General features: G+C 36.0%; 1 pseudogene; it reads right to left on the reverse strand.

Annotated features, from left to right (window-relative positions):
- The window catches only part of LOC144379701 (5'-nucleotidase domain-containing protein 2 pseudogene), a 49,759-nt pseudogene extending 25,391 nt beyond the window's left edge, over positions 1 to 24,368 (reverse strand).
- Between the last annotated feature and the right edge of the window lie 2,035 nt (positions 24,369 to 26,403).

Raw genomic sequence — 26,403 nt, forward strand, 5'->3', positions numbered from 1 at the left:
CATGAAGGTAGAATAAAGCCTTCAGTTAAAACAAAAAAAATACACAGTTTAGGTTAAAAACTCCAAATATGCAACATTCAAAAAAGACATATGGTACACAGTAGGAAACAGGTTGATAGTAAAACTTGGAAGGATATACCAGGCAAACACCAACCAAAAGAAATACAGTGTAGTTCTGTTCATTTAAGGCAAAAAGCATTTTTTTGAGATAAAGGATGTCACATTATTGAAAATAAAAATCTAGTCTACCAGTAAGGTCTATCAATTTTGCATTAGTATAAATTCCAATGGACTTAAGTCATGCAGAGCAACGTCTTTCATAATGGCACAAATAAGTCTGAAAGTAATAATAAACAAAATTAGGAAAAGCTTTCATTGGAAATTAAGGAATATACAAATTATCATTGGTTGTGGAAAAATCAGAATAAAATTTAAAAATATTTTGAATAAACAATAAACAGTATATTCTGAAACTTCTGTGATGTAGTTATAACAATACTTAACAGTGAAAAATGCCTTCAGTCCTACATGGACAACTGACATATGGCAGAAATGGCATGGTAGATCAGCCAGAAAAGAAGGGTCTTTTCAAAAAAATATGCTGAAAAAATTGGGTATACTTATATAAGAATATGGTATCGAATGATTTCCTAACAATATATAAAAAATTAGTTACAGATGAATTCCAGAACAAACTATGGAAAACAAAACTATAAAGTTTTAACAAAGTATTACACTAAGTAGATAATAGATATAAGAAGTGTGTAACCACATAAATAATCAGAAGATTGCAAAAAAAAAATTTGTAGAATAAATTACACATTCTTCAGGTTGTCAAAGTTTTAATGTCTGACAATGTTGTTAATAACACGGAAGAGCAACTTATATGGTTCTAGTTATATGGCATGTTCAGAAAAAGTACATCTGTAGAGATAGAAACAGAAGTTGTTGCCTGAAACTAGAAGTGGGAATGGAGAAGAACAGCAATGGCCATGATGGATATTCTTAGGGTGAAGGAAATGTTTTAAAAGTGTGTCATGGTGATAGTACATATCACCATATTGATGATATGTGCTGCTAAACTCTATAAATTTACTGAAAATGTTTAATTTGTTTATACATGAAAACAAGTGAATTTTGTGTTATATAAATTAAACTTCAATAAAGCTGTTAAATTTTTTTTTTAAGTTTATTTGAGAGAGAGAGAGTGAGAGAGAGAGTGGGGAGGGGGGCGCAGAGGGAGAGAAACTTGAAGTAGATTCCCTGCTGAGTGCGAAGCCCAACAGGGGGCTTGATCTTACCACCCGTGAGATCATGACCTGAGCTGAACCCAAGAGTCAGACATTTAACTGACTGAGCTACCCAGGTGCCCCAGCTGTTAAAAATGTTTTAAAAATAATGTGTAGCAACACACACTGACACACAATTCTGACAAGAATGTGAATCAGAATAACCATGAAAAATAGGTATAATCTACTAAACCTGATAATATCGATATACCTATGACCCAGCATTGCCAGTCATCGGATATAAACTGAAAATTATTTTGCCCAGTTGCAAGAGTGTATCTGAATAAAAAATGTCAAAGGACTAAGTTTGTAACTGCTTTACTAGAAACATCCAAGTTATTTAGCAAACATCAATGTAAAACAATCCAGCTCAAGTCAAGAGCATACGATTGATATAAAGCTTTATTCCACACTTATATGGTTCAAGAACATGCAAAATAAAATTGTTTTTTAGCGACATACATATCTCATTTGTGTGCACATAGGTGGGAAGCCTATAAATCTACACAAAATCAACACCAATTATAGAGGGAACGTGCATGGTTCAAAGACAGGCAAAATAAAATTACACTTTTTGGCAACATACATATCTTGTTTGGATAAACATAGGTGGTAAGCATATAATTTAACAAAATCAATAGCAATTATAGAGGGGACAGAGAGCAATGTGGATAATTGACATATTTTCAATGTGTTATTTCTTGAGCTATATACATTTCTTGAGTTATGTACATTTTACATTTTTATTAAATTGTGCATATAACTATGCTTTTTAATTAGGCATGTATGGCTCATGCATTTTTCTGTATTTGCTATTTTTCAGAATAAAAAGAACAAGCAGACAAATACTTAGAAAATATGGATGATATTTAGACATGGCAGAAACTAACTTTAAAACTTTTGATAATATATATTTAATATTATTTATAAGCATAAATATATAAGCAATATAATATATATATTATTATATATAATATATATATATATTATTAGGTTCTAGACTACCAATACCATTGTTTTTAATTAATGTACTAGAAATGCTAGGTAATTCAATAAGTCAAAAAAAAAAAAAAAAGGCATCAGGATTGGAAAAGACCAAAAATGTTATTTTTCACAAATGTGATTTTCTATATAGAAATTTTAGAGACTACCACCAAATTATTTTAATTAAAATTCAGGACTACTCTATGGTCAATTAATCTTTGACAAAGCAGGAAAGAATCACCAATAGAAAAAAGTCTCTTCAATAAATGGTGTTGGGAAAATTGGACAGCCACATGCAGAAGAATGAAACTGGACCATTTTCTTACACCACACACAAAAATAGACTCAAAAAGGATGAAAGACCTAAATGTGAGACAGGAATCCATCAAAATCCTAGAAGAGAACACAGGCAGCAGCCTCTTTGACCTTGGCTGCAGCAACTTCTGGCTAGACACATCTCCAAAGGCCAGGGAAACAAAGGCAAAAATGATCTCTTTGGGCTTCATCAAGATATAAAAGCTTTTGCACAGCAAAGGAAACAGTCAACAAAACCAAAAAACAACCTACAGAATGAGAGAAGATTTTTGCAAATGTTTTATCAGATAAAGGGTTAGTATCTAAAATCTATAAAGAATTTATCAAATGCAACACCCAACGAACAAAGAATCCAATCAAGAAATGGGCAGAAGACATGAACAGACTTATCCCCCAAAGAAGACTTACAGACACACACAAAAAATGCACAACATCACTTGGCATCAGGGAAATACAAATCAAAACCACAATGAGATATCACCCCACACCAGTCAGAATTGGCTAAAATTAACAAGTCCGGAAACAACAAATGTTGGCGAGGATGTGGAAAAAGGGGAACCCTATTACCCTGCTGGTGGGAATGCAAGCTGGGGCAGCCACTCTGGAGAAGAGTATGGAGGTTCCTCAAAAAGTTAAAAATAGACCTATCTGATGACCCAGCAATTGCACTACTAGGTATACACCCCAAAGATACAAATGTAGTGATCCGAAGGGGCACCTGCACCCCAATATTTATAGCAGCAATGTCCCCAATAGCCAAACTATGGAAAAAGCGGAGATGTCTATTGACAGATGAATGGATAAAGAAGTGGTATATATATATACAATGGAATACTACTCAGCCATCAAAAAAATGAAATTTTGCCTTTTGCAAGGACGTGGATAGAACTAGAGGGTATTATGCTAAGCAAAATAAGCCAATCAGAGAAAAACAATTATCATATAATTTCACTCATTTGTGGAATTTAAGAAACAAAACAGAGGAGCATAGAGGAAGGGAGGGAAAAATAAAACGACATAATCAGAGAGTGTACTGCAAGAGGTTCTTAACCATAGGAAACAAACTGAGGGTTGCTGGAGGGGAGGTGAGGGCGGTGGGGGGATGGGGCAACACAGTGATGAACATTAAGGAGGGCACATGATGTAATGAGCACTGGGTGTTATATACAACTGATGAATCACTGAACTCTACCTCTGAAACTAATAATACACTCTATGTTAACTGAATTTAAATAAAAAAATTAGTACTATTGATGCACTTCATTCATTCAAAAGAAAAAAGTCATGTCTGTAAACTACAAACAGAAAGAAAATGTAATTTTTGAAACAATTATATTACAAATATCTGTCTTGTAAGAAATATGACAAAATATGTGTATCTATCGTAGGGTACATACTATGCATCAATCATTAGGATAAATATTAGAAGTTTAAAGAAAAAGAAGGCAACTGTGTCCATTCTTCCTGGAGTATTTTGTGTTAGAAACAGAGACTTGATTAGCGAATTAACAGTGTTAGGGTTGATAAAGCAGAGTTTGCCGGAAGTAGAGTAGTCGCAGCCCTATCTGTTTTACTGGCAGAATTATAATAGCACCCCTTTTTAACCCTCAATTATGTCCAAGTTTGGAAGAGAAATTACATAGTCATCCTAACTATAGGAGCATTAGGCGTTTATAGGGGGTGCCCTAACCTGAACTTGAAGGTATCAGGAAAGACGTTAGGGATGAAGTGGCATCAGCGCCTCATTGGACCCGAGTTATAATTTGGATTCATCCAAGAGAAATCACAGGTGTGTGACGCACAGCCACAGCAATATGTCAATACTCAGAAAAAGCAGAGAAGCATTACTTTGGATAATTGGAAAAAAAAAAAATCAGAAAGCCCGAAGCCTAGAGTCCAGGGATTGTGCAAGAGAGGTAGAAGAGAGTTTTAATGGATGAGGTTGGATCAATAAGCGAGAGCCAGACCCGACCATTGGAGGAGCTCGTAGGCTGTTCAAGGAGGATGAAGAGGCTATAAAGAGACCACATATGTTCATTGTGAGTGGAGGAGCAGAAATATGATTGCATATTGGAGGGACTTCAAAATCTTTGCTCTTCCTTATATATATAGCTGGAATTCTGGGGGAAGCTAACATTTACAGAGATTACAGAGGAATAGAAATCAAGACCCTGAGAAGAATCAGAGAGATGGAAAGAGACAAGGGAGGCATGATGCCGTGCAAGCTGAGGGGCAGAAAGATTTAAAAGGGAAAATGTTCAACAGCGTCGGGTACTCCAGAGAAGTCACATCTGAAGTCACGGTAAATAGACATGAGATTCTTATTTAGGCTATTTAGGAGTAAAAACAAAATTGAAATTAAGGATGACTCATGTACTCCTGAGTGTATTTATGCCGATTTTTCTCACACCTGACATCTAAACAAGAAAAGCCAAGGTCATCATGAGCATCTTATTGCTCTTTGTGTTTCTACAACAGATTGATCCCAGGGGCTATTGACATTTCTTCCCAACTGTGCCTAAAATATACTCATTTTTCTCTTTTCTCTTTTTTCAGCTCCTTCCTTACTGTATAAATCAGTTTCTTATTGTTTGTCTCTTAAAAAATCATTTTACCTGCTTAGAAGTAATGAAGTATATGAAGTTCTGTTGTCATTTTACATCAAGTTGAGAAAGAACAGCCTTCTAGGGAGCCAGGTCTAGGAGCAAATTCCCAGGTCTGACATGAAAAGACCAGACGAACCATATACTATAAAAGTAGTGTAAAAATCTATAATTATCAAATTATTTTTAATACATTAACAATGCCAAGAAAAATTAAACCATTCTCTTTCAAGTTGCTCAAAGTGAAATACTTGTGTTAATTTTCTTTTGGTCTATCTTCAAACCACTCACATTTAAAAATTTTAAGGCCGACGAAAAGGAAGTGAGGTTTTCTTAAGAAAATGGTTACTTAATCCTACACATACTGCAAGTGGTTAAGGCAGGGGTGGTATTACGGAGTGGTTACAGAAATAGGCGAGCCCCTCTGACATTACTGGATCTGTAACTTGGACACTTTACTTAACCGATTCTGGCTTCAGTTCTTTTTGTAAACTGCGGCTGTAATTGTGTTTGCCATATGTAGTTGCTGTGAAGCTTAAATAAATGCCCGGCACATACTAATTGCTCAATAAATATTAGTTATTTTTTACTAACCCATATTCTTTATTTTTATAGGAGTTATATGATTTATTGTGAATCAGTTTTTTGCTTTTACATTCTACCTTGAACTTCCATACATTTATAAAAACAAGTCTTGTAGTGAGTATGGTGAACAGTTTTTATTTCATATACAGATTGGTATTAAGAATCTCAAACAAACTTCTTCGAATCTTGAAAGAGAAGGCAGTGTTCCCGATGTTTTACATAGAAAACTTCCTTTACTTTTATCCTCTAATTTATGTTTCCTTCTTCTCTGCAATAATTATGTTTTTCTTTGGTGGGACCATGAAACTCAGTAGAGAGCCATTATATCCACATCTTTTCTTCCCATATTGGCCACCTTAGTTCACTTATTCAGCTAGAAATTCGTCTTAAATGTTCTTAATTCCTTGTCATATACCCACAATCCATAATTTGTTAAATCACTTTTAATTATTTTCTAAACTTCCTAGACTAGTTTACATATTCCTTTTCAGTCTTTCATTAAATATTAAACAGATTCTATAATTGACAATAGAGATGCTTAATGCAAAACATGTGAATTTTTCCTTAAATTCTCTCTAATGTTTTATTATTTCTCCCATTCCTCAGTTTTTGCCTTCTTTTCCATCCAAGTAGAAACACTTTACAGTTTCTTTTTTGCCAAGGATCCGTCTTCTGCTTTCCATTCACTTCAACAGACTCCACATCCTGTGATAGTTTTATGAACCTATTTTCCACACAACTATATAAAAAAGAAAGTCTGGTGTTAAAATATTTCTTCCATATTACCAGACAGTATTGAATTTGTTGTAGACCAGTTTGTTATGAGGCACAGTGCCATGTTTTGGTGTTGTGCAAATAAATATGTCCTGGCATTGTCAAAGATTAAGACGAAATGCACCATTCCATTTGGCCAATATACTCAGCAAATTTCTGCTTCATTCATCTCTGGCAACAGAACCCTCATGCAAACACTGAGGATGAGCATCCATAGAAACCAAATATTTGCAGAAAGTTGTTTAAAGGAAATTTAAAAATCAGAGTGCAAATTGAAATTGCATTTTGTTGACAAAATTAGTCCCAATTTTTTTAAAAAGTGCACATAGAGAACATGTGCCTAAGAAATAAAATGTGGCTAGACAATATTTCATTTATCTAATGTGATCTTCTCATTCTCTAAGGCGATAAAGTGCATGCCTCTGTGCACTGAATCCCCAGGAACCACCATCCCAAAGCAATAAATGTTCATTCTGCTCTTATTCTTTGAAAGGCAAAAAGCTGTGTAGTTACAAAGTGCTGCAAACATAGAAATCCTTTCCACTTGTGGTTGGCTGGTGGAAATTCACTGTAGAGGAGAGACAGGAGAGTCTACTTGGCTTTTCCCTTACCATACTGGACAAAGAAAATGAAAGATTTTGAAAACTTGAAGACTCACTTAAAATATATATGTATTTTGTGGTTCAAAAGTGGAATTTTATCTATAATTATACATACATACCCCTTTCTTATTACAGTGTGGAAAAAAATCAGTGATGCCCAGAGATGAGAATTTCAACAAAACAAAACAAACACCTCTTATAATTTAAATGATCTGAAATGTTTTGATTTTCTTCTGCTTAGCAATTATAGGGACAAGCTCCTAAAGCTTTTTGCTTTCTTTACATATAACTTTCCAGAATATTTTATCTCCCCAAAAGAGAAACAGGGATCTAGAGTTTTTCTTATTCATACAAATTGACATTCCTAAGTTTTAGCATTTATTAAATCCCTATTTTATTTTTCCTATGCTGAAATTTCTTAAACTCTTGATACTCTGATTGACGTTACTAATACCCAAGTCAGTGACAAGTGCAAGTGACTTTGTAACCTTACTCATGGCGACAAACATAGGGTCATATGCACATGATAGGCTCTGGCCAGACCCAGACACTCTAGAGAATTCTTCCCACTAGCAGTCTATCCACTTCTCGCTCTTTTTTTTTTTTTTTCTCCTAATAGTTTTACTTTGATGGGTCAAGAGAGAGAATTTCAGAGTGGAGATCTATAGTCTAGAGAGGTCATTTATTTTTATTGGGAGGGAGAAAATGTAAGTACATTACAGGGCAACAAGAAACCCAAGGTAATGTTGCCTTTCTTGGCTCTGACAGTCATTTATGTTCTCAGGTATGCTCTCTGTACCTTATATTTTCCTCTGACACGGTAAGAGAACCACACTTCAGGGAATATTTCAAGGTAAATTATTTCCAGAAATGTAATGGTAAAGGAAGAACACTGTATTCCTTCGCCACCATATCATGTAATGGTACATTTCCTAGCTACTTCACCTAACTCCCTGTGTGGGTCAAAGAGAGTGTGTCCTCTCTGTGGATATTTACTTTGGCATAATCTTGCCTCTCTAATTTTCTCCACCCTCCCTAACCTTGCTGAGGTGAGAGGCCCCTGAATATTCAGAGCACCAGACAAAATCCACCTTGTCTTAAAGTTGGTCAAGGGGAAGACAGCATTCTGGGTGTGGACAGGGAAACAGATCTATCTCTGTATTATCGTTCTGCAATTCTGGTCTCAGTTGCTCTCACCATTTCTCTGGTTTCTTCTTCAACAGAGAGACACTTTGACAGAGTTCTCATTCTCTCTCTCTATTTTTTCCCCTTAAACTCTCAGACACTAGATTTTTCGTTAAAGAATTTAGAGATTCAGAACACAGCTCAAAAGTCTGCAAAAATTAACATTCTATCATTATTACAGAGTAACTACATGATAGTTTGTGTAAATACACCATCGATCAAAATATTTGGGTCAACTCTGTGCTATGTCACTGTTTGAAAAGAACTTTTCCCCCCTCACAGCACTCTGTTGAATATTAACAGAGCAAAGTTTTAATATGTTGAAAAAAGCACTTCACATATCTTTTGTGGCAGTTTGATATCCTGCAAAGTTGTTTGTCTCTTGTTTGTAGATAGAACTAATTGCGTTAGCGCATCACATGGCCTGCTCATTTCAGTGTTTTGTCTTATAACCACCACTATAAAGGTTTGCACATTAAGCAACCGTTTATGTGTTGTTTTTGATAGCAGTGGAGAAGCTCATCTGTGAAAGAAAAGCTCCTGGCACATCAGTATGCAGCCCAGTGGTTGAAAACTCTAATGCTGACAATTTTGCCCTGCTGCTTCTGATCCAGTCCAGATTTTCTGCAATAGCCAGGAAAATACGGCATATTTATTTATGCTGTATTTATTTATGGCCAGTGGATAAGAAAAAAACAGGAGATACCTAAAAATACTGAGAAATTAGCTTTCAGGTACTATGCTTTCTTGCATATTATCTCATTTAATTCTCACATAAACCATGTGTTAGGATTAATATAAGATTGATATGAAAAGCCTTAAATTTAGAGATATGAAGTGAATTCCCAAAAATCTCACAGCCACTTAGCAGGGGGCCTGGATTTGGATGTGGGCTGTTTGCTCCGCGCCTGCCGTACCCCACCAACGAACAGAGCATATGTTTAGCCACTCATCTTTCAAAAATGTTTCTGCCTATAATTCTTGGTTCCTGACATCATTTACTGAGTCCTGTTCTCAGAGACAGATGAGTTGGCCAAAATTTCATCTTTTCCCAAGACAGAAAGTTCTGAAGAGCAACACATTTATAGAACAGAGGAGCAGCCCTGCTTTTGTGTTTTGTTTGAAACTCGTTGCTTAATTTAATAATCCATTTACTCATTTTTTTGAAGATTTTATTTATTTATTTGAGAGAGAGAGAGAGAAACAGCATGAGAGGGGAGAGGGTCAGAGGGAGAAGGAGGCTCCCCGCTGAGCCGGGAGCCCGATGTGGGACTCGATCCCAGGACTCCAGGATCATGACCTGAGCCGAAGGCAGTCGCTTAACCAACTGAGCCACCCAGGCGCCCAATCCATTTACTCAAAAAAAAAAAAAAAAAAAAGTGCAGTTACTTTCCATTTTTGTTAACATAAAAAAAGCAAGAGATTGGCTAACCTGTGGGAAGGAAGGAGATGATTTATATATCTGGCCTGAGACTAGATCTCTTACCAGAATTGATGGAAATCTAAGTCCAGAATCAGAGGCAGAAATTGAATTTTTTTCCTATTTGCAGAGCAAGGACTTGATAGAGAAAGCTTGGTTCTCATTCTCAGTTTTCAGAAGAGGACACACTTAACCTGTATATACTTTGGGGGCTAGCCTTGTGCATTATCTTTTATGTTAGAATTTGGTGTTTGTGAAAATTTGTTAAATTACTAAATTTTGTCAAATCTCCACCCGTGAGTAGGGGAAGCTTACTAAACATCATTACCGCTCTCTACCTAATTCTTGAGGTGGTAGCTCTGGTCATGCTAGACCCTCTCTTTTATTCTTTCCAAACTCCATCAATCCTACCTGTTCTTCATTTTAGACCAGTGCACTACATCTCAGACCTTAATCTTCAGAGGAACCACCTGAGGATTTTGTAAAAATGCAGATTTAGATACAGTAGGACTGGAGTTAGGCCTAATAGTTTCTGTTTCTATTAAGTTTCTAATAAGTGCTGCTGGTTCAAAGACCACACTTTGAGTAGAAAAGTTTTGGCCCAGTTGTTTTGAAAGGGATGGTCCTGTACTACCAGCATTTGTGTAACCTTGGAACTTATTAGAAATGCATATTCTCAGGCCCAATCTCAACATCAGAAACTCTGAATCTGCAGCCCACTGAAGTTGGAGGAATCACAGCTTTAGACCATTTTCTGTCTCTCCATCCCCTTTGCCAATGCCTTAGCTCAAGTGCACATTGAATCTCTCTTACACTAGCTAGAGGGCTTTCTGAGGGATCTTTTTCTCTCAAGCCATCTTTCACATTATTACCACAATGATCTTTCAATGGAAAATTGGAAGATGTTGTTCTCAAATCTCTCTGCCCTCTTTCCTTGTAAAGTGAAATCTCAAGTTGGTATCCCAGCAGTTAGAGACTTATTAAAATAAATCTTAATGATTTGCAAACAAGAAGTAATGACTCAAAATAAAATTTCTAGTTAGAATATCATACATAGATGCACAAAGTTGTTTGATGCAACATTTCATAGAAAAAAAAAAAAAGATGATGGCCCAGGGAAATCCTTGTTCTTGATCTTGTTCTCCCTAACTGTGAAAGAAAGTGGGGAAAAAATAGAATGGTAAATCTGAGAGGTGCTAGAGTAGGTTTTGTCTTTATTTAAGAAAAATGTTGAGTAATGATAGTTCTTGTTGTTCTCTGAGCCTTGGTTGAATCATCTCTCTCAGCCTCTAGGTAGATTTTTGAATGAAATTCTAGACTAGGGAAAGAAAAAATGAGGTGAAACTGAAGAGTCTGGAAAGTTACAAGTATCTAATTGCTTTATGCCTATGCCAGACTTTTTTCTTTTAATATGAAAGGCATTAATTATAGCTGGGGTATTTTTCCAATCACTGTGCCACGATTTGGCCTTTTGGTGCAAAGAATAAAGTTTAAAAATGTTTTTCACACCCTCTAATTTTGTTTCCCAAGATCTGTTTTTAGATTAGGTAGATGAACCCATTTACGAAGTTCATTCCAGAAGTGTTCGTGTGATATTTTCCTTTTGAAAATTGAGCCCACAGGGGTGGTTATAGTCAGTGTTGTTTAAAGAGGGATTTTAAGGACTTGCCTGATGAATAGCTCAAAATTGTTTGAGTTTTAAAACTATCTTGGTATGTTACAAATGCTTTCCTTTCATCTGAAAGCTTTTACTTGTGCTTTGATTTTTTTTGGCGGGGGGGGGGGATATTGTTAAGTAATGTAAGATTCAAAGTTAAATTAATGAAAAATAGGTTAGAAAGTAGATAAAAAGTTAGAAGAAAGGACTTTCCAAAGAAAATAGACTATGTAGTCTTATAAACATTTGTATCAAGGTTTTCATAAAGATTTGCTAAAAGTTACTGGCGGTGGTGGTAGTGGTCATTAGGTTAGGTTAACTTCCTGATTAACGCTATATAAACAGTTGAATGAAACAATTATAATGAAAGATTAAAAGAAATGCATTGTTTGTCTACACTGTTTCTTTTGTGTAACCCTAAGGAAAAAGACTGCCTTAGGAAAGTAAGTCCAAACACATGGAAATCGTAATTATTGGCAAAACAGTGTTTAAAAAAAAATTCAAGTTCTGTGTTCTGATTTTGTATAAATCACTTATTTTTGGAGATTTAGTAAAATGAGTTGTGGTGTGGAGTAGAATATCACTGCAGATTCTTTAAGCCTAAAGGTACTCTGATCTAGTTAGTAATTAAGAAATTAATGTCTTTTTTATAATGGAAGGTGACTCCCTGCTTTATTCATTACCTGCCAGGTACTCCTTCATTTCCTACCATATAGAAGTTCTATTAACATTGAAAATATATATCCAGACAGCCTTTCAAGTAGCTTTTTTGAATTAACACATTGAATTAAAAATTTGTACCACATTCAATTGGCAACACATATTGATTTCACTCAGCTCTTTCAAACAAGACCATTTCCTTAAATTTTTTACATGGCTGTTTTTTAACCATTGGGGTAATAAAAATGTACTTTAAAAGTTTCAAAGATTCCACATAGATATCCATAAAATGTAACACCAACAACAAAAAACTAAGAAGAAAGGCAAGTATATAAAAGCCATGTTAGTCATTTTTCACTTGATTGGTCTACTTTTTCAGATTTATCTTTTATTTTTAAGCACAAAGTTGTTGTTGTTGTTGTTTTAATTTCCCAAAAATGAATGAGCCAGAATTTCACAGAGAGTACAGAAATCATAGCAACCACATGGAAGCAATATGGGGATGAGTGGGGGTGGGAGTTCCAGTGGGCTAGAACAGGGAACTGTCATGGATGAACTTTGGGGCAAGTTTACCACATAAAACCCTTCAAACAGCACTGCAGAAAATTTTGACTCCTTGAATTTCATAATATTCAGAAGATGGATGAAGAGGGATATAAGTTTGGCAGAACATTCGTGAAAGCAATGCTGTGAGGACAATGTTGAGAGAATCAAGAGGTCTTAGTCTAGAATTAAATCATCTGCCACTTGTGTAATTAGCTTGATAGTGCAGTTAATCTTCTCCCCAGTTTCCTTCTCCATAAGTGTGTAGATGAGAAAAGTTTTCCTTTTTATCTTATAGAAGTACATGATTAGAGGCACCGGGTGGCTCAGTCATTAAGCACCTGCCTTCGGCTTAGGTCATGATCCCAGGGTCTTGGGATCAAGCCCCACATCGGGCTACCTGCTCAGCAGGAAGCCTGCTTCTCCCTCTCCCACTCCCCCTGCTTGTGTTCCCTCTCTCGCTGTGTCTCTCTCTGTCAAATAAATAAATAAAATCTTAAAAAAAAAAAAAAGTACATGGTTAAAATGGGTAGCGTACTTGAAAGTGCTTTTTAAAAAGTATCCAATTGTTTATAGCTCTAAAATATTGTTCATAATTAAATAAAGATAACCAACATAGATTGGAAATTGAATAATCGCCACTAGCCACAGTACTAAGTTTCTTAAATATATTACCTGATTTAAAATTAACAATAACTTTAAAAAAAACTGTTGGGTAATCTTTTTAGCTTCATTTCAGCGAGAAAACAGGCATGTGTATGCTTACAGTTTATTAAGTAGAGCTAGAGTTCAAAACTAGGACTGATGATATTCAAACTTGTTTTTTGAGTACCTTATAGTAAATTCCAGGTACCACATGGAATTTATTTACTTTGTATCTCATAATAAGCATTATGCTCAAAATTTCTTTGGTAGAATTAGAATTCAAACTAAGTCTATGGGTTTCTATGTTTCTGTTTTTCAAGTTGTCAAAATCACCATTACAATATTTCTTCCATAATTTGGTTCTTTGAGAGCTGAAAACTTGTCTTATGAAATTACTTCACACAAGAAATAAAGCATCTCAAACAAGTACAGACCCTCAAAATACATTTTGAGATTTCATGTTAAGCATTCCCATTTTCTAACAGAAAGCAGCCTACCATATCTATGAAAAAATTTTTTAACATATATGCCTATAAACTGCTAGTCTGGGCTAACCTTTAAAAGAGAAGTTATCAGTAATTCTAGTAGCTTCCTAACTTACAGTTGATGGGAATTATTAATAAAAGGCTCAGTATGCCCCCAGACATTACTCTCTGTGGAATATTATGTCAAATCAGTGGTTAGTTGAATATGTTAAATTATTTTATCAAAAAATGTATAAGATATTTTTCCACTCATCACAGAAATATCATTATAAACCATTTTCTCTGGTTTTACAAATAATTTTTACACCTGATTGCTATTGAATATAGCCCTGGTTGATATATTAAAGCAAACTTTTCCTTCAAGCATTTGTCTAAATTAGCACCATCAGCTTTTGATTGAGATATCCCTACCCTAATTACAATTTGATACATGCAGGATATTCCTACTCCTTTCCAACTAGAAAATCAGTGTATGAGATAAAAAAGCCAGTAATAGGACATGGATCTAGGAAGGAAGTCTTTTTTTTTTTTTTTTTTTTTTTGATTTGGGACATAAAGCATAGGTTATCATGACTAAATTCAAGAAGAGAAAATATAAACAACTAAAATATAAGGGCTTTGTACATGACATCAGACAATAAAAACAAAACTGAAAAATAATATAAAATATTTTAAGAGTTGACTTGGGTAACAGGAATTGTTCACAATCTTACATCTGATATTGCATAGAGGAAGTGTGTTCTTTTCATTCATATCTGGGTACCACACATTTAGATAAAAAATGCAGGTGACTGCTATTATCAGACACCTGATTGTAGTGGTCTACACATAAAAGAGTGTATTTTTCTCATACAACAAGAAACCCAGAAGTAGGCAGTCACTAGCATTCTTTCTGTAGTTCGGGATATAGGGGCTATGGTTCTGTGTTTCCCTTAGCCTTTTCATCCTGGTCCTAATATGGCTGCTGTAGGTCTGTCCAAACATATGTGAAGCAATAAGAATTAGGATGGGATAAGAGCAATAACGGATGCTTCCCAACTAAGTCTCAAGTCTTTAAAGTGCTTGCCCTAAAATTTCATCCAAGAACTGCTTACATTTTCTTGGCATCCTCATTGCCAAGAGGCTGGACCATGGAGTTTGACACTGGAAAATTTGCCAGTAACCCACAAATAGGGATTCTAATACTGAAGACAAAGATGAGAATGTATGTGGGAGAAACACACAGTAATTTTTTGTACCTGCAGCCTAGGGAAACTGTTTCACAACTGATAGAGTGAGAAAGGTTATATAATTGTTGATTATTAAGTTGTAGACCAGTAATAATAGCATGAGTTCAAGTATTAGATGGGGCTGTGAGATTTAAAAGGTGGAATTTTCCATCAATCCATTTAAATACATTATAAAAAGGAAATTCATTTAGCCAGTTAAATCAAATAATTACAAGTATCAGTTTCAAGTTTTCATCAAGGAATTTTAATATACCTTACACTTTAATGCTATTAGTTGGCTTTTAAAGAAACACAAATCAAGCCACAAAAAATACTTCCAGAAAAAAATATGAGACTTCAAATCAGAAAGAGAACAATGAAACTTGCATGGCACTCATATTTTTGAATTTCAAAACCAGTCTTCAATTTGCTTCATCATGTTATTTTCCAAAAGTACAATGTCCAAGTTATGACACTTTAATGAATAAAACATAGTGCAAAGTATATATATATACATATATATATGTATATATATATAATTAACATCAGAGGCTTCGTAATGTATTTCTTACCTTCCTTTATGTTTTGCTTTATCACTTGGAATGTAAGTGGTATAAAAACTGATGGACATGGGGGATAAAACATGTTATTAAACATAATGTACATATATTTTAAGGCTGCCTGGCTGACCACTATATTTGAAATATCTCCCTGCTCCATTTGTTATCTGTTTCTTAAAATATTTAATAGTGAAATGAACCCTTAATATACTTGCAGGATTACTGTAATCTACTTGGTCCTTTCTGTAGCAGATAGAAGTGACTAAGAAAGTACCAGTCAAATTATATAATTCCTTTTGGGAATCCCAGATAAGTTAATAAGGAGCAACGTAATTTAATGGTCTGAAAATGTGCTGTTTACATTATGCATCTGATTAAGTGCCAGAATAGTTTTTATTCAGCAAATATGACTGCATGCATTTTCTTATATTACATTTTACAAATGACAGATGGCCCTAGCATGTGCTCTCTCCTGGCATGCAATCTAAACGCCTGATTCCAGTGACTGTGCATGTGTGTGTGTGTGCAGATGTGTATGTGCAACAGATGGAAATGTGGACATCCACACCACATGTTCTTGTCTCATGTTGAAGGGGGGGAATGACATATTTAACAACAAATAATTAAAGAGGTCAGAACCCTGATTATTTTCTTTCTATAGAAGGGACATAGGAGTAAAGGGCTTCTCAAACAACCTGAAGTAGATTGTTGGAAATATCCTATATTCCAAAATGTTAGTGTCGGATGATCCCTTAGAGGGGATTTGGTATCCCCCATTTTAGGAAAAAAACAAAAAACAAGAAACTTGAAGTCATAGCCTGAAGGGTTTAAGTAAATGAACAAGATCACCTGTGTTTCAGGTGAGAAATAGCACTACCTCAATCTTTACAAGCAGAAAAAAATACAGACCCGAAAATTACTTTACATTTTTAGGCCGCTGGGAAATGAAGTCACAGAGCAACCAAGTAACCAGAAATCTGGGGAGAGACAGGCACTGCAGGGAGAAATAGGACCTGAACACCTGCTTACCTGAATTCACCAAACACCACCATACTTCATATTTCCTATAAAAAGATGCAGCTCAAACTTTTCATTTAATTGCTAAAGATTGAGAGTAGGGTAATGGGAATATGAAGCCTCTGGGGGCAAGTACACTGTTTTAAGCTTTGCCTCCACAAATGCCACCACAGACTCATAGGAAATATCAGGAGAATCTTGAGAAAGCTTTTATAGAGGTGTTGGCTCTGCCAGGTTGAGGGCCAGGAGTTGTCTACAGACATCACTGCAAAAACCCCATCCATACACATTCCTCGCCCCCTCATGGAAATAGGCCTTAATGCCTTAATCTGGAGGGGAAAGACAGCAAAGAGTACCACTTTAGGTTACTGGTAGAAAACCATTCCAGTGGGGGGAGATAAAAGGGGAAAAAAAAGCATTATCTCCTAGAATGACCAGGGATACATGCTATCCTTACTCTAAAGTTGTAGAAGAAGCTAGTATTATAAAGGCCATACTACTGTGACCCAGGAACACAGCACCATCCTAAGACCGTGGCTTAATCAGAACCCAGAAGAACATTAGCCCTTCCCATCCTAAAGATAACAAGTATAGCATAAAAGACAGTGGAATACAGTTATGAGTCCTGCAAGATAGATCCATCATTCCTCAGGCACAGTGCAAAGGAAAGATCCAAAACCAACGTGGGGAAATAGTCATTGACAAGTATGGTTTGGCAGTCTACTTGATAAAAAAACAGATATCAGTAAGGGCTTTGAAGTTGGTGACACCTGTACATGTGTGACTGAGTGTGACCATACTAACAAACTTCAAATCCAGTCCAACTCCCTAGTAGAATCACATAAAGCCACACATAGAAGGCCTAACAGAAGTTTTTCTAAGAATACAACACATGTACCTGAGTAACTATGCTCCTTGTGAAAGTGTCAGTTTTGAACAAATTAGGCAAATGAAAAGGCAAGACAAAATCAAGAGACAAAGCAATCATCAGACCAGACTTAGATTAATTCTAAGAAATATTTTTTATAATTAACATGATTAATATGTTCAAGAATCTAATGGAAGAGATAGACAACCTGTAAGATCAGATGGATAATCTCATCAGAGTAACGAACACTATAAGAAAAGTTTAAAATGGAAATACTAGAACTTAAAAATATAGTAACCTAAAAAAATAAATAATGCATTCATGAGGTTCATTGGTAGACTTGATACAGCTACGGAAAGAGTCAGTAAAATCACCCAAAATGAAACACAAAGAGCATAAAAGAAAAGAAACAAAAGAACAAAAGGAAACAGAACAGAGCACCTAGGAACTATGAGAAAATACCAGTTTTGCATATGCATAGTTGACATTCAAAAAGAAGAGAGAGAAAATGAGGCAGATCAGATGAAACATTTTAAGAAATAATATCCAAGAATTTTCCAAAATTAATGGCAGATATTGAACTACAGACCCAAGAAGCTCAATGAACACAAAGTAGGATAAATTAAAACATACACACACACAGAGTCTCGGGCATATCTTATTATAGTCAAACTGCTGAAAATCAAGTCAAATAAAATATCTTAAAAGAAGCCAGACGAAAGAAGCTCCATGAACACAAAGTTGGATAAATTAAAACATACACACACACAGAGTCTCGGGCATATCTTATTATAGTCAAACTGCTGAAAATCAAGTCAAATAAAATATCTTAAAAGAAGCCAGATGAAAGAAGCTCCATGAACACAAAGTTGGATAAATTAAAACATACACACACACAGAGTCTCGGGCATATCTTATTATAGTCAAACTGCTGAAAATCAAGTCAAATAAAATATCTTAAAAGAAGCCAGACGAAAGAAGCTCAATGAACACAAAGTAGGATAAATTAAAACATACACACAGAGTCTCGGGCATATCTTATTATAGTCAAACTGCTGAAAATCAAGTCAAATAAAATCTCTTAAAAGAAGCCAGACGAAAAACACATATTACCTCTATGGTAACAAGGATGAGAATTACAACTGACTTCCATAAAAACCTAGGCAAACTAGACCATCATAAAGGGACATTTTTAAGTACTGAAAAAAGAAAGGAAAGAACATTAACCCAGAATTCTAATCCAGTGAAATATCATTTGAGAGCAGATAAACACTTTCTGAAACAAACACACAAACAAAACCTAAAGACCTTGACTGCCAGCAGATCTCACCTAAAAACCAATTCTAAATAAAGTTTTTGCAGGCAGATGAAACAGAGCATTCTTAAGAAGCCTATATCTATCCAAAGAATGCAGAGGATTAAAAGTTGAATAAATGAAGATAAAATGAAATTTACCTCCGTTTTTAAAGAAAGTTCTAAAAGATAATTACGTAAGTATAGTAAAAATGCATTGTGTGTTAATAATATATATAAAATGCACTGACAGGACAACAATATCACATAGAATCCAGAGAGCTATGTGGTTGTCAAGCCTTTACAGTAAATATGGAGTGGTATATTATTTCAAAGTTGAATCTGAGCAATTAAATATCTTGTAAAACCAATGAAAACTGCCAGTGTTTTTTAAAAGTACAAATAATAAGTCAATACTCTATATCTTCCCCCAGTCTTGCTGTGAAACTTAAACTGTTCTAAAAATAGTCAGTTTAAAAAATTAACAAAGTTGACTTTATAGTTTTTTTTTTTAATTGCTTTATGAAATACCTTCTATGGGACTGAAGAGACAAGCAACAGAATGAAAGAAAATATTCGCAAATAACGTATCTGGAAATAACATTTTTTCCAGAATATATAAAAACTTTTAACATTCAACCATAAGAAAACAACCCAATAAAAAATGGGCCAAATATCTAAGTAGACACTGCACCACAGATATATAGTTGGCAAATAAGCACGTGAACTAATATCAACACAAACAGTCATTAACAAATTGCAAATTAAAATCACAATGAGATACCACCACAAACCTGTCAGGATGGCTAAAACTTTGAAAACAAAAACCTGAGAACGCTAGAGGTGGATAGAAAGATATGGAAGTGAGGATCTGGAACAACTGGAAGTGTCCTTCACTGCTGGTGGAAGTGCCATATTGGGGAAAAGAGTTAGACAGCTTCTTTGTAAAGTAAAACTATGGCACAGTAATCATCCTCCTCAGCATTTAAACTAAGTAAAGTGATCCAAAAACCTGCATATTGTATAATACCATTTATATGACAATTTAGATAAACAAAAATCTAAAAACGAGATATCTCAGAAGATGCTAGGGATTGAGGGTAGGATGAACACAAGGGAAGCTGGAAGAAACACTGGGTGTTGGTGGAAATGTGATAAGATAATGTGGTAGTGGATGCATGATTATATGCATTCTTTAAAGCTCATAGAACTGTACACCACAAAGAGTGACTATTAGCATATGCAAATTAAGAATCACCCAGGATGTATGGGGAATCCAAGATGAAATGCAGACTGTGATGACTGAATTTAATTGTATTTCTAATGCATGGCTTATCTACACTGAAGAGAGTGGAGAGAAAGGAGCTGAACACACACACACACACACACACACACACACACAAGAAGAAGAAAAAGTATAGGGACAGAGCTGATATGAGAACTCCAGCTGTCAGTCCATTGCTTTCTGTCCTGTGACCCACTGCCTCAATAATTTTCTCATCTCAGTTAACTTTAGTTTGTGAAAATTATAACAAAAACGTAAAGAAATCATATAGATTTTTGCATCTACACAGTTTTTGTCATCATGAAGTCACTTTGTGGCCTTTATTTGTTGGGACGTGTAACACTGTTCTCAGGTTCCCAAATGTAAAACAGAAAAGGTGTTGCAAGCAGTGTGGTCTCCCTCCCAGCCGCTCAAAAGCAGCTGCTCATCTGAGTTTTCTTAAAAAATGATCTATCCAGTCAAAGTGTACTGCTCAGTTTCTTGGAATCCTCCACATCACCCACATCACCCACCTAAGTCTCTCCCACTACAAATCTAACATCTAACCTTTTTTTTTTTATTATTATGTTCAGTTAGCCACTGTATAGTACATGATTAGTATTTGATGTAGTGTTCAATGAGTCATTAGTTAAGTATAACACCCAGTGCTCATCACAGCACATGCCCTCCTTTTTACCCCATCTCCCCACCCTCCATCCCCTCCCCCCTCCCCTCTAAAACCCCCAGATTGTTTCTTGGGGTCCATAGTCTCTCATGGTTCGTCTCCCTCTCTGATTTCTCCCCCTTTGGATTTCTCTCCCTTCCCCTATGGTCCTCCATACTATTGCTTATGTTCCACATATGAGTGAAACCATATGATAATTGTCTTTCTCTGCTTGACTTACTTCACTTAACATAATCCCCTCCAGTTCCATCCATGATGATGCAAATGGTGGATATTCATCTGATGTCTGAGTAATATTCCATTGTATATATGACCCACATCTTCTTTATCCATTCATCTGTTGAAGGGCATCTCGGCTCCTTCCACAGTTTGGCTATTGTGGACATTGCTGCTATGAACATTGGGGTGCACATGCCCCTTCTTTTCACTACGTCTGTATCTTAGGGGTAAATACCCAGTAGGTCAATTGCTGGTTCATAGGGTAGCTCTATCCTTAACATCTTGAGGAACCTCCAAACTGTTTTCCATAGTGGCTATACCAACTTGCATTCCCACCAAAAGTTTCCCCCTTTCTCCACATCCTTGCCAGCACTTGTTGTTTCCTGTTTTGTTAATATTTGCCATTCTAGGGGTGCCTGGGTGGCTCAGTTGGTTGGGCGACTGCCTTTGGCTCAGGTCGTGATCTCAGGGTCCTGGGATCAAGCCCCGCATCGGGCTTCCTGCTCGGCAGGAAGCCTGCTTCTCCCTTTCCCACTCCCCCTGCTTGTGTTCCCTCTCTCACTGTCTCTTTCTCTGTCAAATAAATAAATAAAATCTTTATTAAAATAAATAAATGTTTACCTTTCTAACTGGTGTAAGGTGGTATCTCATTGTGGTTTTGATCTGTATTTCCCTGATGGTTAGTGATGTTGAGCATTTGTTCATGTTTCTGTTAGCCATTTGTATGTCTTTTTTGGAGTAACATCTAACATTTTGAGAGAAAAAAAATATTATATTCAAAGAAAAGCCTATACTTTAGTATTAGTGACTTTGGGCTTCTCTCATGTCATGAAAATATGCAGCTATTTGATCAATTGACTAATGATGAAGAAAGCTTACCTCACCCCCTGAGCCTGCCCTTCTCTTCTTCAGACTAGTGTCCCACCCATTCAAGTCTCTTCTTGACTGAGCACTTTCCCAGACATGTCAAATGAGCTTTACCCTCTTTAGCAATTACTTATCATTATTATTGTTGTTGCTGTTGTTACTGTTGTTATTTGTTCAGCTTGCTTTGTCTTAATCTGAACTCCCCCACTCCCCCATGAAACGTACTTCTTCCAGTTTTTGAATTATTCATCAAAGCCTCCTGAATTATACTTTCACCAAATGCTAAAATGAATTTTGTTACAAATTCTATTTCTCTTCTAGAATGATGCAAGGCCATCGAGTTTCAAAGTTCTATTGATGCTGCCTGTTGTAGTTACGAAGGTGTTGGTTGGACAAGGGTCACGATCAAGGCAATTGTCCAGGAGACATTTCGGTGTGTTCTGATTTCATTTTCATTCTGTCAGTGCTTTGTTTTCTTTGGGAACAAATGTGTCATTCTTTTGCTAGGGATCTTGGAAAACTCATTTAATCTCCCACTGTGTTAACTGCAAATAAGATGGTTGGAAGACATATGTCTACAAAATTCTTAGATAAGTACAAGTGATTCCCAAATGGTTTTTCTAAATTAGAATTTCTAATAAGTATATGTGAGAACAAGAGAGATAAGCATTAGAACAAAACAAAACAGACAGAAAGACCTAGCAATGAGAACATGTTTTTTGATGTTGGGATAATTCTCTCATAAGATATAGTCTATAGCACTTAACTTAGTGTGATAGGCAGACTAATGGTCCTCCAAAGATATCCATGCCCCAATGCCTGGACCCTGTGGCCACGTTATGTGGCAAAAGGGACTTGGCAAATGGATATAAGGCTGCTTGCTCATCAGCTGACCTTAAAGTAGAGCGATTATCCAAGTGGGCCCAGTGTAATCACATGAACCCCTAAAAGTGGAAGAGAAAGGCAGAAGAGTCAGTGAGAGAGAGAGATGAGGTTTTTGAAAGATTTGACTTAACCTTGCTTGTCATGGACTGGGGAGGGGAGAAACATGAGAATGGAGAAAGGATTCTAGTACCTAACGGGCAAGGAAATGGGGCCCTCAGTCCTAGAACCACATGAAACTGAATCTGCAAACCAGAAATGGATTGTCCCCATGAGCTTCCAGAAAAGAATGAGGCTCTGTCTGCCCTCATTCTGATTTCAGCCTTGTTTAATACTCAGAACCGCTAAACCAGCCAACTGGACTTCAGAGCAACAGAACTGGGAGATAACAGAGTTGTGTTGTCTCCAAGTGTCAACTGTGTGCTTTCTTTGTCAGGGCAGAAATAGAAATCTCATATACCAACAGTAGTTCGGCACCATTGGACATAAGAGTGCTCAACGGGGATTTAGAAAACAGACTACAAATCCCTTCTTGACTTACAGAAAGAGCCACTGCCAGTCTTAAATATGTCCTTTCCATTTTTTAAATATAAATGTTAGTCACTACATCTTCATATTAGCAAAGGATTTCATAACAACCGATCTTAATATGAGGAACTGTTAAAGAGGCAGTGAATGCTGGCTAGAAATTCTAGGACAAATGGGGTTCATTCAAATTCGTGTTTCAGTCAATGGACATCTCACAAGTTGTTCTTGGTGGAAATGCCCAGATACTACTTTTCTTCCGCTTTTTCCATTAATCTTAAAATGTCTTAAAATGGCAAGAGGCAAATGCATGCCATTCACTATTTGGGCAAATCTTTACCACAAGGATCACAGGAAGGGCCAGTGTCCAGGGCTAACCTAAATCTTCATCCAGGCACACTCTTAAAAGTATTATTATTAGAAATTTCGAAATGTTCCATTAAATTTACTACTTTACAAGTTACATAAGAACTCTGAATCTATGAAATATTGGCTGCCTCTTATTTTAACAACTATCCCAGCAGCTGACCTCCAACAGTCTCTCTGGGTGGCCAATGCCTATCTATATTCAAATGTAGAAACATTTTGATGCATTAATTTTTGAGGGACACTTGGGTGGCTCAGTGGATTAAGCAACTGACCCTTGATTTCGGGTCAGGTCATGATCTCGGAGTCCTGGGATTGAGCTCCACATCCAGCTTCACACTCAGCATAGAGTCTACTTGTCCCTTTTCCTCTGCTCCTCCTCCCGCTTTTTCTCTCTAAAATAAGTAAAATCTTTTTAAAAAGTGTATATAAAAGACTTTGCATCTTAAAACCTCATTCTCCCTCCTAAGGGGTAACAACAACAACAAAGTGTCTTAAGGTCTAGACCTCAGCCCTTAGATTATGGTCTGCTGGCTTTGGTTTGAGCATTCCAATCTCACAGCCAACCCAGTAGTCCCGAATTTAGTTCTTTGCCTTCGTACACAAGAGATACGGGTTTAATCTCTCAAATCCATTTTCCACTTTAGAGCTGGCCAGAGCTGTGAGCTCTGTAGATTTAGGCTCTCGGATTCTGGGGTGAGAAAGTTTGAGCCACACGTGACTTTTCCTTGACCTCACCACTCATAGAAGGACAGTCTTGTAGCTGTCTGGGAATTGTTCTATGTGGTTTAAAGAGAACTGTCAGCTCTCTGAACAGATGCTATCACTCACGGTTGTGACTTTCACATGAAAATCTTCTTCAACCATGCCCAACTTTTTCTCGTGCAAGCAAGGCTTTGGAATCCTATTAGAACTGGAGTTTGAAAAATAGATTCTACTTTGATAATATGAAAGGTGTATTTTATATTATGCCTCATAGTGTTTTCATTCCATTTTTTAATAGCGTTGAACCTACAGGTCAAACTTTTAGTTATTTTGTACATGGGATTCGCCCTCAGAATCTGCCCATAAAGGACCATTTTCCTAGGTTCAGAGTTAGTCCGTCTAACTTATCAAGGATTTTGTTCCAGTGTTTAGTCTTCTGCTAATGCCCTGACAGTGTTGATGGGCCATGGTGATGTTGACAGGCCACAGAACAGTTCAAATGCAAATGTTTATGTCAGTCCAAAGCACCCATATGGATAGGTACATTGAAAGAGTGCTTTTCCCAGGGGATAGATAATCTCTATATAATCAAAATATTTCATGAGAAAGCATCACAAAGTCAGGCCAAGAGCTTTGATCTTGAGAGAATATTGAATATATAAAACAGGAAGCAATGCTTTTACTCAAGAGAAACAAAAGGCATAGCTTTCAATGCATGAGCTGAATAATATTGTTGCTTGTTTTCTGCCAAGAATGAGCATGGTTAAATGAAGGTTAACTATCTTTATTTATGTAAAACACTCACACAAGGCTACTCATCTTTTTTTTTTTTTTTTCTTTCTCCCTCCTGACTCTACTGTGAAGTACCTAATGACGTCTCTGCACCTGAAAAGAATGAGCACTTCTTAGCGAAGTTTGCCATCTGGTGGCAAATCTATTAATACAATTTACTGTGCAGAACTATTAGAATAGCTCAGGATTTAAAATTTATTAGAAAACTTAATGATGCATTAAAAGTATGTGTAATAAAATTCTGTTTATCCAGAATATTAGAGAAAATGGATGTTCTTGTTAACATTTTAAGTAGCTTTAAATTACCACAGATATAAATCTGTGATTTATACCACAGATATATAATCTGTTACTCTCAGAAACACTACAAGTTAGCAGTGCAAGCTCTGGAGACAAAGTGTCTCTATTCAAACCACGGCTCAACCCAGCTGTATGGCCTTATGTAAGTTAGTTTATCTCAAGATGCCTCAGGTTTTTACTATGCAGAATGGGAATAATTATAGTAACTCCCTAGGCTGAGATGATAATTCACTGCAGCATGCAACAAATTTAGGACAGTTCCAGACAAAGTTAATCTTTCTATATATATGGTTGTTGTTGTTATTATTATTATTATTATTATTATTTGTGGCTTAAATTTTCTAGGATGGTTTTAATTACAGATAATCTATCTTATGATCAATTAATGTATAGTGTTTATCCTTTAGAGACTCTAAAGAAAGCATGTTGAAGATAAGAATACTATTTAACAGCTATATGGTGTTTATAGTGTACAAGGTGCTCTTCTAAGTACTTCCCAGACAAATTTATTTCATCCTTACAAAAATCTGACAAGATAGGTGTTCTAATCACGCCCATTTTACAGACAAAGAAATGGAAGCATGGTGAATTTAAGTAGTTTTCTCAGTGTCACAGAGCCAGAAGCAACAGCGCCAAGGTTGAAGCACAGATAACCTTGCCTTATAGCTTGTGCTCTGAACCACTGCACATATTGCCTCTGCGTATAATTTATATTCTTGGGAATCAGTAAATATTAGAGAGCTACGTTAGCAGCAAAAGAGGTAATAGTACAGTATCCTACACATCTTGTTACAAGTGGGGAAATTGCACCAGAAATACCAGATTCTTTATTCTTCTTACCATTCCACTCCTATATGGGACCTCCACTTGACATTATCGTTTGTTCTTTCCCTATTTGTTTTTGTTCTATTTCATTTTCAAAATGAGTTCCTTGGAAGTTCCCTCCTACTGAAAGTTCCCATTCAAACAATCGAGTAGTGTATCATGTGTCTGTCTGCTTCTCTTCTTCCTCTGAGAAACTTAGAAAAAGGAACATAAAGTAAAGCTCAATACTTTCACACCTGTCTTGAAAATACTCTATCAGTGGACACATTCATTCAAATTT

The sequence above is a fragment of the Halichoerus grypus genome, chromosome 12 (assembly GCF_964656455.1).
Source record: "Halichoerus grypus chromosome 12, mHalGry1.hap1.1, whole genome shotgun sequence".
Lineage (NCBI taxonomy): Eukaryota > Metazoa > Chordata > Mammalia > Carnivora > Phocidae > Halichoerus > Halichoerus grypus.